The sequence below is a fragment of the Phyllobates terribilis genome, unplaced genomic scaffold (assembly GCF_046119375.1).
Source record: "Phyllobates terribilis strain yellow unplaced genomic scaffold, ASM4611937v1 Scaffold_7__3_contigs__length_470593459, whole genome shotgun sequence".
Lineage (NCBI taxonomy): Eukaryota > Metazoa > Chordata > Amphibia > Anura > Dendrobatidae > Phyllobates > Phyllobates terribilis.
In genome coordinates, this window is record NW_027362767.1 from 133,424,743 (window position 1) to 133,444,822 (window position 20,080).

Here is a 20,080-nt window from a genome sequence, read left to right on the forward strand (position 1 = left end):
GCTGCTAACAAGCAAATGGAGCAATAAAAATGGTGTATTATATTGCTTTTCAAGTAAATAATCAGGATTAAGAGCAAAAAGAATATTAGGCCTGATATCTAGGGCCAGGGGCGGACACAGACTGTAGTGGGCCCCTGTGCAAGAATTTTTTGGGGGCTCCCCCCGCCCTTCATAGGGGGCATGAAGGGCCCCCCCCCCCCGTGCATCTCTCATCCCCCCGTGCATCTCTGATTCCCCCCACTCCTAGTTAATTAATTGTATTTAAAAAAAATAAAACTTGTTATACTTACCCCCAGGGCCGGCTCCAGGTTTTTGTGGGCCCTGGGCGACAGAGTTTCAGTGGCCCCTTTAACATATACCACGATTCATGATGCACAGATACCGCAGAGAAATATATATATATAGTACAATGCAAAGATTTCACTTCTTACATTACATGAGCGATATCTATTGTAAATTCTACAATAGCTCAGAAACTGGCGAATCCTCACAGCGCACAGTGCGGACCGGACAGTATAGTCCTCCATACAGTATTATGGGCACCATATAATGCTTTATACAGGATACTGACCCCCTTATAATGCTCCATACAGGATACTGGTCCCCATATAATGCTCCATACAGGATACTGGTCCCCATATAATGCTCCATACAGGATACTGGTCCCCATATAACACTGCATACAGAATACTGGCCCCCATATAACACTGCATACAGAATACTGTCCCCCATATAACGCTCCATACAGAATACTGACCCCCATATAACGCTCCATACAGAATACTGGCCCCCATATAATGCTCCATACAGGATACTGACCCCCTTATAATGCTCCATACAGGATACTGGTCATCATATAATGCTCCATACAGGATACTGGCCCCCATATAACACTGCATACAGGATACTGGCCCCCATATAACACTGCATACAGAATACTGGCCCCCATATAACGCTCCATACAGAATACTGTCCCCCATATAACGCTCCATACAGAATACTGACCCCCATATAACGCTCCATACAGAATATTGGCCCCCATATAACGCTCCATGCAGGCTGTTCCCCCCTTATAATGTCCCATTACACGAGCGATATCTATTGTAAATTCTAGAATAGCTCAGAAACCGGCGAATCCTCACAGCGCACAGTGCAGACCGGACAGTATAGTCCTCCATACAGTATTATGGGCACCATATAATGCTCCATACAGGATACTGACCTCCTTATAATGCTCCATACAGGATACTGGTCCCCATATAACACTGCATACAGAATACTGGCCCCCATAAAATGCTCCATACAGAATACTGACCCCCATATAACGCTCCATACAGAATACTGTCCCCCATATAACGCTCCATACAGAATACCGACCCAATATAACACTCCATACAGAATATTGGCCCCCATGTAACGCTCCATGCAGGCTGTTCCCCCCTTATAATGCCCCATGCAGGATGACACCCCCCTTTTAATGCCCTATGCAGGATGTCACCTCTACCCCCCATAAAATGCCCCTTGCAGGATGTCACTTCCCCCCTTTTCAATGCCCCATGCAGTATGTCAGACCACCCCTTCCCTTACAATGCCCCGTGCAGGAGGTCACACACCCCCCCTCCTTATAATGCCCCATGCAGTATGTCACACACCCACCCTCCTTATAATGCCCCATGCAGGATGTCAATTCCCCCCTCCCCCTCTTATAATGCCCCATGCAGGACGTTACTTCCCCCCTTCCCCTCTTATAATGCCCCATGCAGTATGTCACCCCCCCCATATAATGCCCCATGCAGTATGTCACCACCCCCCATATAATGTCCCATGCAGGATGTCACACCCACTCTCCCCCCACCATATAATGCCCCATGGCCCCATACATAAAAAAAAAAAAAAATCAAATACTCACTTCACTTCTCACCTGATGCAGATCCGGACTCCTCAGCATCGCCCGCGCCTTCCCGCTGTGACAGCTCAGGAGAGATCGCGCGCGGTGTAAACATATCACCGCGCCCTCTGACCTGAGACGTCACAGTCAGAGGACGCGGAAGACGCTGCGGAGGCACGGGGAGGGGTAAGTATTGTGCCGGCGCCGTCACATGACCGGAGATGTCCCTGCGCTCAGCATGGGGCCGGGGAACCATGCTGAGCGCAGGGACATCTCCGGTCATGTGATGGCGGGGGGTCCTGCGGGGGGGCCCCATGAGGAGACGGACGAGAGGGGGGCCCCAACGGGGCTCCGAGGGGGCCCCGACAGCCCGGGCCCCATGCTGGAGTCAGGGCAGTCATGCCCTGATGGCGGCCCTGCTGGAGGCTGGAGGGGCCCCCTCTCCCTCGGGGGCCCCCGTTCAATGAACCGGATGCACGGGCGGTAGGTCCGCCCCTGTCTAGGGCTATAGATATCAGTAACAGCAGCAGCAGGCAGAACGTACAATGGACCCTATTCTGCTCTATACACTGTCCACAAACTCTGCCTGTCTAACTCCTGCTATCACTAGGATTGATATGCATCTGGATTACTCCTTAGAAGGACTGTTAGTTTAGATGTGTATTGCTCTGGAATACCTAACTAAATAAACCGCCAATTCTCTCCCTAGCTCAGCAGCAGCTCTCCGTACTTTGCCTGTTTCTGGGTTAGATTGTGACGAGCATAGGATCGCCGGGTCTTATATAGACCTGATGACGCTGTGCGGCCAGCCAATCATTGTAATGCCACAACCAACATGGCTACGGTATTACAGTGAGTGGCAGGCAATCATCGCATGTTAATTCGCTGTCTAAACAGTGCCAAATATGCGGGGCAGGGACTCGAGCTCCCGCCTGAGCATCCCTGAAGTACTTGCCGAGCATCTTGAATAGTGAGATGCTCGGGTGAGTACTGAGCAGTAGGGAACACGCTCGCTCATCGCTACTTATAGCACCTCTGTAAACAGCTGATAACAATGAATCTGTCAATCACAATAAGGCGAGGTCACAGCTCCCCCTCCTTTCGCAATGACCTTTGTACAAGCTCATTAGATGCTTCAATACAAAAGATAGGGTCATGGTCTGTTGCTGCAAATGTACATTTGCATTTCCTGAAACAAAAAGTTAGAGTCTAAAAAGAGTCTCTGTGGCCGGTGTGAAAATTGCAAGATTTTTATTTTTTATTTTCAATACAGATTGTGATATGGAAAACAAGTGTAAAAGATTAAAACAATACATTTAAAGGGAACATGTCACTAGATTCATGCTGCCTGGACCAAGAGCAGCATGAATCAGAACCTTGTTGGACTATTACAACCAGATATACTGTATATTTCTTTGAAATGCTGCTGAGTTTCACAGAAAATAGTTGTAGGATCATGAGAGGAGTCCTGTTAATCACTTGAAGCAGGGCGGGGAGAAGCCGGCCTGGTGGCCGCATCAGACTATTCATGTCTCTCTCTATGATCACAGACCAACTTTTCAAATGTTCAAGGGTTCGCACAGCCAGGCTAGAGGAGGCAGAGCCCTCTTCTGTCCTGGGTAATAAAGCTAACACCATAATACACGACCTATTTTGATCTTTGCTATTGGGTCACAACTGTATGAGCTGACCTTGAGCTGTGATATTGAGTGAGGCCAATATCTGGTGATGTATATGTATCACCTTTGGGCTCACAGTTTTACTTTCCTATTGTCCTTTATCTAACACCTTTTTGGAATGAGACTTCGTGAGTCAAGGTAGTTTCTCAAACCACAAAGGCAGCTGACTGGCGTTTTACCAGGAAACTCTATGTATTTCTTAAGAACTGGCAGCTGGACTGTGTGACTCACTCACCTGCTCCCAGCGCTTCCCCAGGTGAAGAATAGCTAGTAAGCTTAACTCTCTGTATCCTGCGCGTTTTGCTAAAATATACTAGAGTGCACTGTTTCTAATACAATGTGTCAGATTCATTAATTGCAGTCGCTCACTTTGCCTTTCTTCTCCAACCGGCCAAGACCGCCATGGTGACTTCTCTTGATTATGACTTATCTCCCCAGAGTTTGCTCTCAATACATTTCAGTGAGGAAATGTTGGTTGGGCTTGTGAATTGGGACAAGTATGACAATTGTACCTACATTTTTCAATGTGTTCATGAGGTGCTCTCCCATTGAAGCTTATTAGTGATGAGTGAGTATGTTCTGTTAACCCTTTTGGAGAGCATGCTCGAGTGCTCACCGAGTATCTTCAGCGTGCTGGGGTGTTATGTTTGTGTTGTGCTGTGTGCACAATTTGCGACTGTTTGACAACTTTAATATATGTGAGGAATGCCTAAGAAACAGGCATTCCTCACATGTATTAAAGCTGTCAAACAGTCGCAAATCATGCACACAGAGGGACTCAAACATAACACCGGAGCATGCTGAAGATACTCGGAAAACACACGAGCATGCTCATAAATTTCGAGTGACGAGCATGCTCGCTTATCACTAAAGCTTATCCTTATATTTTTTAATATTTTGCCTTTTCTTCTCTATCCAGCTAAGACCACGATGGTGACTTCTTTGACCTTGCTGCCAATATTTTTTTGGATTCTCGTTATGTATCATCCTTCCTATCTTTTACCCAGTCTCTGCACATTCTTTCCATAGTGATGACCCTTTAATGGAACCATTATGCTGTTTCATCCATCACTAATCCTGCTACTACCCCAGATATCCAAAATTCTGTATATACTGTACAGCAAAATCCCCCCAAATACTGTACTTCAAGCCATATTTAGCGAAAAGAGCACATATTTCTTTCACTATTTATGGCTTGTGGCCAAAACATTGCATTTTAGTTTTTGTATGCTGTAGCAATAAACTTTTTGGAGGAGAACATCTTGTTCCTTGGACACCTATGGTTTGGTGTCATACCTATAGTTAACCTCCCAAAATAGTGTCAACTATATAATGCACCAAATACTAAGAATTTCCAATTCCACGCAGCCATAGTCCCCCCCCTAGTGTCCTTTCATAGTAATAATGCTCCCTTATTGCCTCTCCATAATAATAGTGACCCCCATTTAATAAAAGTGCTCCCTACTTAGTAATAATAGAGTCCCGTGATGAATAGAGCTGCTAAAGCTGCAGACCTCCTTCTGTCTTTGGCCTACACATAATTGCCAACATTTCTGGTAACTTTCAAACCCCTCCAATAATGACCCTAATCTACCTTGAAATACCCACATTTGGACCGGGTTAACATAAAACCTACCCCCCTGTAGCCCGGGAAATGGAAGAAAAATCAGAATAGTTCACCACTATGTCTACACTGTCATTGGCATGGCTCAGGTGTGTGATAAGGTCCCCCAACAAGGTCTGACACCTTGTAGACTGCAGGCCTGATGTGGAGAAGAAAAACAGCAATTCTGATACAGTTTTAATCAGACTCTTCATGGAAAGTCACTATCTTTGGCTCTAATAAAGTACAACAATATAACTTTGATTTCTTTGTTCTGGTATCATCTGATGCCAACACACAATACACAAACAAATAAAGATGGTGTTGGAACCAGGGTATGTCAACTGTTCATGAATTCCAGGACAGTCTGTAAAAATAGGGCACTAAAAATATTCACTGTCTGTGATTCTTTGATAAGCTGTCCAGAAAAAATAAAATGCCAAGTTGGCAAACCTGGTTGGAATGACTAAGAGTCCATTTACACTAACTGCACTGACGAGCAAAAGGGTAACAATGTTTTGAACCTTTGACTTTCAGGCTCCATATCTCACCATCCACTACTGATTCCAACGTGAGACTACCATCATTTTATAGACAATCATCTTGGCTATCTCATGCAGAAATTTGACTTGCACCTATTTTTCATATAATTAGTTATAAATAGTGATGAGCGAGCATGCTCGCTACTGCTCGGTGCTCGCCCAAGCATCTCACTGCTCAAGATGCTCGGCGCTCGCTGAGTATTTCAAGGGTTGCTTGGCGGGAGCTCGGGTCCCCTCCCTCATGTTTGACGCTCTTTACAGAGCCAATGAACATGCAGGGATTGCCTGCTACTCACTGTAATGCCGTAGCCATGTTGGTTGTGGCATTACAGTGATTGGCTGGCTGCACAGCGTCATCAGGTCTATATCAGACCTGGCGCCACCATGCTCGTCACAGCCACTCCGGAATCAGACAGTGTAGGGAGAGATGTTGCTGAGCTAGGGAGAGATTCGCTTGTTTCTAGTTAGTGTAGGTGTACAAACTATATTAGAGACACATATCCATCTCAACAAACAGTCCTTCTGAGGACTAATCCATCTGCATAGATATCAGGCAGGCGGTATATATAGGAAGGCAGGCAAGGTATATAGCAGACTACAGTGCACATAGCACAAGAGGCTCCATTCCAGTTTTGTCTGCTGCTGCTGTTAGATATTTCTAGAAATAGGCCCAGGTCTCAGGGGCCATGAATAATTTTTTTTTGGATCTTAATCCTCATTATTTGCTTAAAAAGCAATCCAGAGAACATCGTTGTTCTGCGCCATTTGCTTGTTGGCACTGCAGAATACAGCCAGGTCCTTTCCATATTACAGCGCTAAAAATGCAGCTATTTAAAACTGTGGTTTGTCCGTCACACAGATCACATATAATTGCGCTGAAAATACTGACATTTCTGGCATCCATTAAAAAAATTTCAGTGTGTCAGTGAAGCAATTGACACAAGTTTGCTGTTCAAAATAGTTACCTACAGGCCAGGTATTTAAAACTGTGGTTTGTCCGTCACACGGATCACATATACGTTTTCAGAAAATACTGCCATTTCTGGCCTCCATTAAAAATTTGTTTCAGTGTGTCAGTGAAGCTATTGACACCAGTTTGCTGTTCAAAATAGTTACCTACAGGCCAGGTATTTAAAACTGTGGTTTGTCCGTCACACGGATCACATATACGTTTTCAGAAAATACTGCCATTTCTGGCCTCCATTAAAAATTTGTTTCAGTGTGTCAGTGAAGCAATTGACACCAGTTTCTGTTCAAAATAGTTACCTACAGGCCAGGTATTTAAAACTGTGGTTTGTCCGTCATACGGATCACATATAAGTTTGCTCCAAATTCAGCCATTTGTAGTGAGCGTGGAAGATATTGTCCTCCATTTAAAATGGGCAAGGCACGTGGCAAGGGATGGGGAACTGGACGTGATGGTGATGGTGCATGCAGAGGCTGAGGCCGTGGGCAAGCTGAAATTGTACCACAACAAACACCCACATCTTCTCGCTCGACCTTCCTGTCCCAAATAATAGGGGACCGCAGAACACCACTATTGAACACAGAGCAGTGTGAAAAGGTTATTGGTTGGATAGCAGATAATGCTTCCAGTCACTTAGCCACCACCAACTTGTCTTCCACACGGTCAAGTCTCAGTAGCTGTGAGTCTGGACCGCATATTCCTCACCCTGAACCTCCTTCCTCCCACCATGCCGAGTGCCCGGAGACAACTGATCCCACACTTGGACACTCTGATAAGCTGTTCACTTTTCCATTTATAGATTTGGGCCTCTCGCCTGGTCCACTTGAAGCGGGGCAAGAGGAGATTGCATGTAGCGATGCCCAAATATTTGAGGTGGGAAAGTGTCACAAGAGGTGGACGATGACGAGACAAAATTGCCAGAAAGTCAGGAGGAGGACCAGAGTGCGGAAGTGGAAGACGAGGTGGTGGATGATATAGTAACTGACCCAACCTGGCAGGAGGACTTGCAGAGCAAAGAGAGCAGCACTCAGGGGAAGGAGGCAGAGCACCCCAACAGGCAGGAAGAAGCAGTGTGGTGGCCGCAGAAAGAAGGCAGGCAACCGTTCCCCGTAACACCAACACGAAAGAAGTTGCCAGTACAACTGTTAGGTCTTCCCGAGTCTGGTTGTTTTTTAAAGACTCTGCCGATAACCCCAAAAAGGCCATTTGCACCACCTGCCAGGCCAGCATCAGCAGGGGTGGCAAAACAACCAGCCTGACCACCACCAGCATGATCAGGCACATGGCAGTAAAGCACCCGACTTTGTAGGCCAAACCCCAGGGTCCAGGAACAGTGTCTGCGGGTGGCACCACTGCTTCTTCCGCTGTTGTGCATGCAGGCCAATCCCCTGTCCATGGTGCATGCGAAGATGCCTCCTGCCCTGCACCTGTCATTGCACATTCTCAAGTAGCAGCATCAGGAAGCACCTCCATGTCCTTGTCCCAGCGCAGCGTTCAGTTATCCATACCCCAGTCCTTGGAACGCAAGCGCAAATATGCAGCCAACGCTCCACAGGCCTCACAACTAAATTCCCACATTTTGCGACTGCTTGCGGTAGAAATGTTGCCTTTTAGGCACGTGGAGATGGAAGTATTCCGCAACCTTATGGCAGCGCTTGTTCCCCAGTACTCAGTCCCCAGCCGCCTTTTTTCTCCGGGTGTGTCGACCCCGCATTACACAAGCTCGTGTCCCAAAACATTAGCCGTGCCCTCAACAATGCAGTTACCGGGAAAATCAACCTAACCACGGACACATGGACAAATGCTTGGGGGCAGGGACGGTACATCTTGCTGACGGCACACTGGGTTAACATAGTGGAAGCCGGGACCCAGTAGGACCTTGGGACGGAACACGTCCTCCCGACGCCAAGGATCGCAGGCCCTAGGTCAATCAGGGTTGCCCCCACAGTCTACAGCTCCTGCACCTCATCCTCCTCAGCCTCCTCCTCCTCTTCAGACTCCATCTCCGAAATGACCAAATCAGTCACAAGCTGGAAGCACTGCAGCACTGCCTCGGCCAAGCGGCAAGAGGCTGTGTTGAAGCTAATATGCTTAGGCAACAAACCGCACAATGCTGAAGAGTTGTGGACAGCTCTGAAAGAGCAGGCAGATCTGTGGCTCACACCGCTGAACCTACAGCAAGGCATGGTCGTGTGTGACAATGGCCGGAACCTGGTGGCGGCTCTGAGGCAAGGCGAGCTCACACACGTACCATGCCTGGCCCATGTGCTTAACCTCGTGGTTCAGCGATTTCTCAAATCCTACCCAGAGCTGCCACATCTGCTTGTCAAAGTATTCCGCCTGTGTGCCCATTTTAAAGTCAGCTACAGCTTCCGCCACCCTTGCCATGCTTCAGCAGCGCTTGCAGCTTCCGGCTCACAGACTGGTGTGTGATGTCACCGCGTGTAGGAACTCTACACTGCAGATGTTGGGAAGGATTTGTGAGCAGAAGAGAACAGTTGTTGAGTACCAGCATCAACAAGGCCGTCTGTATTCAGTTCAGACTCCACACATAAGACCTCAGGAGTGGACATGGATGTCAGACATATGTACCATCCTCCAAAACTTTGAGGACTCCAACAAGATGCGTCACCATCTCGCTTCTCTATCTTCTGAAATGCTCTCTGCTCACAATCAAAGAGGATGCATTGCAGGCAGAGCACTGCAGGCAGAGAGGACTTCCTGGGAGAAATGACAGATGGAATAGATATGGTTTCCCAAGTCCTTTCACCAAGCTAAAGAATATGGCTGTGGTGAAATACAACTCAGCAAAAAAAGCTGTGGACTGGCTCCATACCGTCCCTGGCCACATTCACTTGACCACGTGTTTGTGGGTAGGCGGTCCTTCCCAGTAAGTTCACTGGGGAGGGCATGGGTAATGTTGTGGGACCCGTGCTTGTGGAAGGCGGAGACGACACCGGGACAAATAGTGGCGGCTGGGGACCGAGTATGGATATCCGGTCGCCGCCACCATAAGATTGTGGACAGCTTCCGCCTCCACGAGCCTAAAAGGCCACATTTCAAGTGTAAGCAGCTGTCAAAAATTTGGCAGTATAGTATTGTAGCCTGTGGGTGGGTGGCTGGCTGGCTGCATACTTGCGCTTGCATTCCAAGGAATGGGGTAGAAACAACTGAACGCTGCACTGGGACAAGGACATGGACGGTGATTGTTGCAAGTCTGAAACGACAGGTGCATGGCGGGAGGCATGTTCGCATGCGCCAAGGATCACTTATGATGGGCACACTTTTAGGCAGTGACCTGGGAGTCAGAGATGCTTCCAGGGGTCTTCCCCATGCTGTTCCCATGTCTTTTCAGCACTGTATGCATGTGTCTGATTACGTGTCATACACCACATGGCCAGATAAGGTTGTAAAATGTTAAAATGACATTTCCCAGTAAATGCATTTTTCTTGGTTGAAAGCAATGCAAAAGTGCAAAAAAGCATCAAAAACGCTATGTGTAAACATAGCCCAAGGTGGGGAGGAGTATTTTTGGTTTTGGTTATTTATTTTGCCTTATATACAAGTCATTACCCTGGAAAGGATGTTCCTTAACATATTTCCCAGGAAAATCCATTTTGTATTCGTTTTTGTATGTTTTATTGTGAGTCCGTAAAAGTGGCGTAATACCTCTGACACTGTTGTTGACAGCAGTGACCTGGGAGTCAGAAATGCTTCCAGAGGTCTTCCCCAAGCTGTTCCCATGCCATTTGAGCACTGTTCCCATCGATTTGGGCAATTTTTCGACCCTCTGCAGACTGCCGAGGGGAGCCGCCTGAAAAATGCTCGAGTCTCCCATAGACTTACATTGGGCTCGTTGCTCGGGTCGAGCACCCGAGTATTCCAATTTGCTCGACCCGAGCAACGAGTACCCAAGCATTTTAGTGCTTGCTCATCACTAGTTATAAATCAAATTGTATAACAATGCATAATTCCTTCCACTAAGGAAGCTAAGTAGACAGACGTCTCTAGAAAAAAATATATCCGTTATTAAACAAAATCTAACGAAATAGACATACACATAATGTAGATAACAACAGATTCCTCGTTTGTGAGGAACGCTACAAGGTACAGACCCAGTATATAAGAATCATAATTAATAAAAGTGCACATATATACAACAGTAAATGGTTTAATCACCAAATGACCCCCACCAATAGGAAATATATAAAAAAATGGCGAGAAATATGCTATCAAAGTGCGTGTGCATGACAGGAAGAGAGGTAATATCCAATGCAGGTAAAGAAGTGGTTGTATAGCAGGATGGAGTGCCACTCCAAATTCAGTAATAAAAGGATGAATTATAATATAGCATTAAAGTGCATGTGCATAAGAAGATTATATTAATCAAGTGCATGTGCATAAGGAGATTATATTAATCAATTGCATGTGCATAAGGAGATTATATTAATCAAATTCATTATACGAAAAATATCAAGCAGTAAAATATCCTTTTCACAAGTTGTTTATAGATGAAGTATACAAAAATGACAATAGTAATGAATAGGTTGTAAAATATCTGGGCTCTCCCCTATATACTTATACAAACTCACTATCACAAAACCTAGGAGAATGGATCAATGCATACTACATGTGTACTACACAAGGGGGAGAGCCCAGATATTTTACAATCTGGCCTGCTCGTCAGTGTATTATTCCTTGGAACTCTCATTTCACGATAATCTTGAAGTCTAAGCAAACTGACGATCACCTGATGAATGAGAGAAACGCTCTTTCGTTGGGTGAAATGATCTTTTATGCTACACAAAAGATCATCAATCTCGGCAACACAACGTCCTGTGTAAAAAGGACTCACACTGTCAAAAAAAATGCCTATGTACACTAACTGATCAAGGTGAAAGGCTACTAACTGTAGTAACTAATACTTAGGCAAGATGTAAGAGTCCTTTTCCTGCTTTAAAAGGTAACCAGAACCATTTGGCAACTGGATAACCATGCATCTGAAAAGTATACATACTGGTATACATATTAGTGTATTGGGTAAATGAGAAAATTCTAATTGTTATACCAAATCCATATTATTATTATTATTACTATTTATTTTTAGAGCATCATTGATTCCATGGTGCTGTACATGAGAAGGGGTTACATACAGGGTACAAATATAAACTATAGTGAGCAAACTAACAATGACAGATGGGTACAGAAAGGAGAGGGTCCTGCCCTTGCAGGCTTACAGTCTACAGGATAATGTGGTAGGAGACAGTCGGTCAGGGCGGTTGCGGCAGCTCCGGTGGTGGTGATGTGGGTTATTGCAGGCTATAAGCTTTCTTGAAGAGATGCTTTTTCAGTTTCCGTGTGAAAGCTCCGAATGTGGTAGATGATTGGACTTGTTGGGGCACAGAATTCCAGAGGATGGGTGATGCTTGGGAGATGTTTTGGAGGTGATTGGGTGAGCAACATTTAAGCCTGGAAGAGATAAGGAGGTTTTGATAGGTTCGGAGGTTACGTGTGGGAAAATATTGGGCGATTAGTTCGAATATATACGGAGGAGACAGATCATGGACCACTTTGTAGGTCAATATTAGCAGTTTGAATTGGATACATTGGGGAATCTGGAGTCAATGATGGGATTTGCAGATGAGTAAAGCGGAGGAGTCATGAGGAGAGAGGTGGATTAGTCGGGCAGCAGAGTTAAGGATGGACTGAAGAGGTCCAAAGGTTTTTGCCTAGAGGCCACAGAGAAGAATATTGCAGTTGTCAGGAGATGATGAGTGCATGCACTAACATTTTAGTTGGTTCAGGGTTGAGGAATAGATGAATTATGGAAATATTTTTGAGTTGGAGGTGTCAGAAGGTAATAGCTTGGATGTGCAATTTGAAGGTCATGGGTCGAGGGTAACTCCGAAGCAGCTGACTTCCTGTACAGCGGAAAGCATGATGTAATTTACTGTGATAAATAGATTGGGTAGGGGAGTTAGGAGAGATGGAGGAAAGATAAGTTAAATTTTGTCTATATTGAGCTTGAGGAGGATATGACTGATAGACACTCTGGGATTTTGGACAGCAGAGAGGTGATATCTGGGCCAGAGAGGTATATCTGAGTGTTATTAGTGTACAGGTGTTACTGGAAGCCATGAGACTTTGTGTTGTCTCTGGCCAAATGTATGGTAAAGAGTAGGGGTCCTAGGACGGAGCCTTGAGTGACACCAACAGAGAGAGGGCAGGATTAGGAGTAGAGATGAGCGGTGTTCGACTAGAACTGTTCGCCAATCTCAAATTCGAGCTGTTTTGGGCTGTGTTCGAGTTGTTCGACGAACCCGAACGATTTGCAAAAAATTCGGCTGTTCGAGGTTATGTTCGATAACTGTTCGTGCACCAAAAGCGTGTCCTGCATGTCTGGCGCTATTTAGAGCACCAATCATGCAGGGATTGTCTGCCACTCACTGTAATGCCACAGCCATGGTGGTTGTGGCATTACAGTGATTGCCCAAATCGATGGGAACAGTGCTCACAGTGAAACATGAAAAGCCGGCAATTCATCAGCGGCATACACCGGTACCCGACAATTTAGAACAGACAGAATAGAGCTTCACACATAGATTAGATAGATAGAAACATGTCAGTCACATATATATGAAGTACAGTGACAGTGTTGATTACTGTACTTGTCATTTAGTGTAAAGGATTTATTAAAAAAAATAATAGTGTTTTCATGCACCGTCTCTTTAAAAAAGCCGGCCGGCAATTCAGCATCTGTACCCAACAATTTAGAATAGAAGGAATAGAGAATCACACATAGATTAGATAGATATAAACATGTCAGTCACATATATATGAAGTGCAGTGACAGTGTTGCTTACTCTACTTGTCATTTAGTATAAAGGATTTATTAAAAAAAATAATAGTGTTTTCATGCACTGTCTCTTTAAAAAAGCCGGCCGGCAATTCAGCATCTGTACCCGACAATTTAGAATAGAAGGAATAGAGAATCACACATAGATTAGATAGATAGAAACAGGTCAGTCACATATATATGAAGTACAGTGACAGTGTTGCTTACTGTACTTGTCATTTAGTGTAAAGGATTTATTAAAAAAAAATAATAGTGTTTTCATGCACCGTCTCTTTAAAAAAGCCGGCCGGCAATTCAGCATCTGTACCCGACAATTTAGAATAGAAGGAATAGAGAATCACACATAGATTAGATAGATAGAAACATGTCAGTCACATATATATGAAGTACAGTGACAGTGTTGATTACTGTACTTGTCATTTAGTGTTAAAATAAAGGATTTATTTAAAAAAAAATTGGAGTGGGGTTTCCCTTAATTTTAGTCTCTAGCGGAGGTTAAGCAGACTGCTGGGGCAGATGTTTGAAGCCTGGGAAGGGGGTAATACCCACGGAGCTTCCCAGGCTACTAATATCAGCCCCCAGCGGAATACCTAGCCTTTACTAGCTATTACAATGGGGGACCCCCCAAAAAAATGACGTGGGGTCCCCCCTATTTTAATAGCTAGCAAAGGCTAGGCAGACAGCTGGGGGCTGATATTAATAGCCCAGGAAGGGTGCCATGAATATTGGCCCCCTCCCAGGCTAGAAACACCAGCCGTCAGCCGCCCCAGAAATGGCGCATCCATAGGATGCGCCAATTCTGGCACTTAGCCTCGCTCTTCCCACTGCCCTGTAGCGGTGGCAGTGGGGTAATAGGGCTGGGGTTGATGTCAGCTTATAATGCCAGCTGACATCAAGCCCAGGTTAGTAATGGAGAGGCGTCTATAAGACACCCCCATTACTAACCCCATAGTCAAAGTTAAAAGAAAACACAAACACCCAGAATAAAGTCCTTTAATTGAAATAAAGACACATTCCTTTATTGTTCTAAATTAAACCATACTTACCATCACGCCCATTCCAGCTGAAGCCAACGATCTCCTGCAATAAAAGAAAAATAATAAACCAACCTCATCCTTACCTTTCCATGGTTCCCACGACAGCTTCAGCTCTGCTACATCGAGATAACAGGCTGGACCGCAGCAGAACGCCGCCATCCAGCCTGTCATCCCGCAGACACTGAGAAGCGCAGGCATTCTTGCGCTCTGCAGTGTCTGGCTGTGACGGCATCCAGATGAGCCGAGGTCATGTCCAATGAACTCGGCGCACCTCATGCACGTCACTGACAGCGTGGGAGAATTCTCCTGCACTCAGCACTTCAGCGTGAGAATTCTCCCACGCTGTCAGTGACGTACATGAGGTCAGCTGAGTTCATTGGACATGAATGAGCTCACCTCATGCACGTCACTGACAGCGTGGGAGAATTCTCACGCTGTAGCGCTGAGTGCAGGAGAATTTTCCCACGCTGTCAGTGACGTGCATGAGGTGAGCTGAGATCATTGGACATGAATGAGCTCACCTCATGCACGTCACTGACAGCGTGGGAAAATTCTCCTGCACTCAGCGCTTCAGCGTGAGAATTTTCCCACGCTGTCAGTGACGTGCATGAGGTGAGCTCATTCATGTCCAATGAACTCAGCTGACCTCATGTACGTCACTGACAGCGTGGGAGAATTCTCACGCTGAAGTGCTGAGTGCAGGAGAATTCTCCCACGCTGTCAGTGACGTGCATGAGGTGAGCCGAGTTCATTGGACATGAACTTGTCTCATCTTTATGCCGTCACAGCCAGACACTGCAGAGCGCAAGCAAGCCTGCGCTTCTCAGTGTCCGCGGGGTGACAGGCTGGATGGCAGCTTTCTGCTGCGGTCCAGCCTGTCATCTCGATGTAGCAGAGCTGAAGCTGTCCTGGGAACCATGGAAAGGTAAGGATGATGTTGGTTTATTATTTTACTTTTATTGCAGAAGACATTGGCTTCAGCTGGAATGGGCGTGATGGTAAGTATGGTTTAATTTAGAACAATAAAGAATTGTGTGTTTATTTCAATTCAAGGACTTTATTCTGGGTGTTTGTGTTTTTTTAAATACTTTACTAGAAATTCATGGTGGTCATGTCTAATATTGGCGTGACCCCATCAATTTCGGGCTTAGGGCCAGCTGATAATGCCAAGCTGGCCTTAACCCCTTTATTACCCAGTGAGCCACCGCACCAGGGCCCTGGATGAGTTGGGTACAGCGCCAGAAGATGGCGCTTCTATGAACGCGCCATTTTCTGGGGCGGCTGCGGACTGCAATTTGCAGCGGGTGGGGCCCAGAAAGCTTGGGCCTCCCTGCGCTGCGGATTCCAGCTCCCAGCTGCCTAGTTGTACCTGGCTGGACACAAAAATAGGGCGAAGCCCCACGCATTTTTTTTTTAAATTATTTCATGAAATTCATGGAATAATTAAGAAAAAAAGGGCTTCCCTATATTGTTGTGTCCAACCAGGTACAAATAGGCAGCTGGTGGTTGGGGGCAGCCCGTCCCTGCCTGCTGTACCTGGCTGGACACAAATATAGTGCGAAGCCCCACGTCAATTTTTTTTAAATTATTTCATGAAATAATTTTTTTAAAAAAGGGCTTCCCTATATTGTTGTGTCTGGCCAGGTACAAATAGGCAGCTGGTGGTTGGGGGCAGCCCGTTCCTGCCTGCTGTACCTGACTGGACACAAATATAGGGCGAAGCCCCACGTCAATTTTTTTTAAATTATTTCAGGAAATTCATGAAATAATGAAAAAAAAATTGATGTGGGGCTTCGCCCTATATTTGTGTCCAGTCAGGTACAGCAGGCAGGAATGGGCTGCTCCCAACCACCAGCTGCTTATTTGTACCTAGCCGGACACAACATTATAGGGAAGCCCTTTTTTTCTTAATTATTCCATGAATTTCATGAATCTAAAAAAAAAATGCGTGGAGCTACGCCCTATTTTTGTGTCCAGCCAGGTACAACTAGGCAGCTGGGGGCTGGAATCTGCAGCGGAGGGAGGCCCAAGCTTTCTGGGCCCCACCCGCTGCAAATTGCAGTCCGCAGCCGCCCCGGAAAATGGCGCGTTCATAGAAGCGCCATCTTCTGGCGCTGTACCCAACTCATCCAGGGCCCTGGTGCGGTGGCTCACTGGGTAATAAAGGGGTTAAGGCCAGCTTGGCATTATCAGCTGGCCCTAAGCCCGAAATTCATGGGGTCACGCCAATATTAGACATGACCACCATGAATTTCTAGTAAAGTATTTAAAAAAAACACAACACCCAGAAAAAAGTCCTTTAATTGAAATAAACACACAATTCTTTATTGTTCTAAATTAAACCATACTTACCATCACGCCCATTCCAGCTGAAGCCAACGATCTCCTGCAATAAAAGAAAAATAATAAAGCAACATCATCCTTACCTTTCCATGGCTCCCACGACAGCTTCAGCTCTGCTACATCGAGATGACAGGCTGGACCGCAGCAGAACGCTGCCATCCAGCCTGTCATCCCGCAGACACTGAGAAGCGCAGGCTTGCTTGCGCTACTCAGTGTCTGGCTGTGACGGCATCCAGATGAGCCGAGGTCATGTCCAATGAACTCGGCGCACCTCATGCACGTCACTGACAGCGTGGGAAAATTCTCACGCTGAAGCGCTGAGTGCAGGAGAATTTTCCCACGCTGTCAGTGACATACATGAGGTGAGCCGAGTTCATTGTCGGCTCATCTGGATGCCGTCACAGTCAGACACTGAGGAGCGCAAGCATGCCTGCGCTTCTCAGTGTCCGCGGGATGACAGGCTGGATGGCAGCGTTCTGCTGCGGTCCAGCCTGTCATCTCGATGTAGCAGAGCTGGAGCTGTCCTGGGAACCATGGAAAGGTAAGGATGAGGTTGCTTTATTATTTTTCTTTTATTGCAGGAGATCGTTGGCTTCAGCTGGAATGGGCGTGATGGTAAGTATGGTTTAATTTAGAACAATAAAGAATTGTGTCTTTATTTCAATTAAAGGACTTTATTCTGGATGTTTGTGTTTTTTTTTAACTTTGACTATGGGGTTAGTAATGGGGGTGTCTTATAGACGCCTCTCCATTACTAACCTGGGCTTGATGTCAGCTGGCATTATAAGCTGACATCAACCCCAACCCTATTACCCCCTGCCACCGCACCAGGGCAGCGTGGAAGAGCGAGGCTAAGTGCCAGAATTGGCGCATCCTATGGATGCGCCATTTCTGGGGCGGCTGACGGCTGGTGTTTCTAGCCTGGGAGGGGGCCAATATTCATGGCTCCCTTCCTGGGCTATTAATATCAGCCCCCAGCTGTCTGCCTAGCCTTTGCTAGCTATTAAATTAGGGGGGACCCCAAGTCATTTTTTGGGGGGGGGTCCTCCATTTTAATAGCTAGTAAAGGCTAGGTATTCAGCTGGGGGCTGATATTAGTAGCCTGGGAAGCTCCGTGGGTATTACCCCCTTCCCAGGCTTCAAACATCTGCCCCAGCCGTCTGCTTAACCTCCGCTAGAGACTAAAATTACGGGGAATCCCACGCCAATTTTTTTTAATAATAAATCCTTTATTTTAATACTAAATGACAAGTACAGTAACCAACACTATCACTGTACTTATTATATATGTGACTGACATGTTTCTATCTATCTAATCTATGTGTGAAGCTCTATTCTGTCTGTTATAAATTGTCGGGTACAGATGCTGAATTGCCGGCCGGCTTTCTTAAAGAGACGGTGCATGAAAACACTATTATTTTTTTTGATAAATCCTTTACACTAAATGACAATTACAGTAAGCAACACTGTCACTGTACTTCATATATATGTGACTGACATGTTTCTATCTATCTAATCTATGTGTGATTCTCTATTCCTTCTATTCTAAATTGTCGGGTACAGATGCTGAATTGCCGGCCGGCTTTTTTAAAGAGACGGTGCATGAAAACACTATTATTTTTTTTAATAAATCCTTTACACTAAATGACAAGTACAGTAAGCAACACTGTCACTGTACTTCATATATATGTGACTGACATGTTTCTATCTATCTAATCTATGTGTGATGCTCTATTCCTTCATGTCTAAATTGTCGGGTACCGGTGTATGCCGCTGCTGAATTGCCGGCCGGCTTTTTTAAAGAAAGCGTCTTCTGAGCAGTTTGTCAGCTTTTGGACACCTTTGAAGGTGTTTTCTATGTGTTCCTATGTGTTTTTGTTTGCCTGCCATTGGTTTTAACGCTGTTCGACGGTGTTCTAAGGTGTTCGACGAACAGTTCGACGAACAGTTCCTCGAACATCCCGGTGTTCGACGAACCGAACCGAACCCGAACACTACGGGGGTGGCTCAACACTAATTAGGAGGCAGTATGGGAGTGGGAGACACTAAATGTGCGGTTAGAAAGGTTTGAGGAGATCCAGGATAGAGCAAGGTCTTTGACCCCAAGGGAAGAGAAGATCTGTATTAGGAGAGATTGGTCGTTTGTGTTGAAGGCAGAGGACAGGTCTAGAAGGAGGAGTATAGAGAATTGTCTGTTAGCTTTGGCAGTAAGTCATTAGTCATTTTGGATAGGGCAGTTTTGGTTGAGTGGTGGTGACCGGAGCTGGACTGTAGGTTGTAAAAGAGTGAGTTAGATGTGAGGTGAGAGGAAAGTTCAGCATGGACATGCTGTTCGAGGAGTTTGGATGTGAACGGGAGCAGCGATATGGGGCGATAGATGGACGTAGAGGTTGGGTCGATGAATGATTTCTTCAGGATAGGTGTGATTGTGGCATGTTTGAAAGCAGAAGGGAAGGTACCAGAAGTTAATTATAGGATGACAAGATGGGTTAAGGTCTGGATAAGTGTGGTGGTGAGGTTGGGGACGAGATGGGATGGTATGGGGTTAAGTTCACAGGTGGTAAGGTGTGATTTGGGGAGATGAGTAAGCTCTCCTTCAGAAAAGTTGGGAAGGAAGGTTATGGGGAGGGGCAGTGGTCTGTTATATATAGGGGTTGTGGTGGATGAGCAGTAAAGACTTGCCTTCTTTGATCGATCTTATTCCATTATGTTTCCTTCAATTCTTTTTAAACTCCAGCATGTCAGTGCCTGTTATATAACATGTGGTCATTATTCTAGGTCGTTCTGTTTCGGGAGCATAATATCTAATTTCTGAGGGATCAAACCAGAAACGAGCTTCCTGTTATATAACGCGCATGCAAGGATGTGGTCGAGAGCCTGAATAATACATCTGGTGGTTAACATTTTTTTGCTTCAGACCATTTCTGAGCATCTTGTACCAATTGCTCGTGTGTCTGGGCTGTTATTATGGAAGGTATATGTTCATTACAAAACAATTTATAATGTGACAGAAGTATATAAAACGGAATGTGCCAATTAAATAATAGGTAATCATACAACTTCCTACTTATCTAGAGCTTGATTCCCCCTCTACCCAGTATATTAACAAATATTGCTCATTATTGAACCCTAATTTTCTTGTGTGCCACATATCTAGGCAAAATA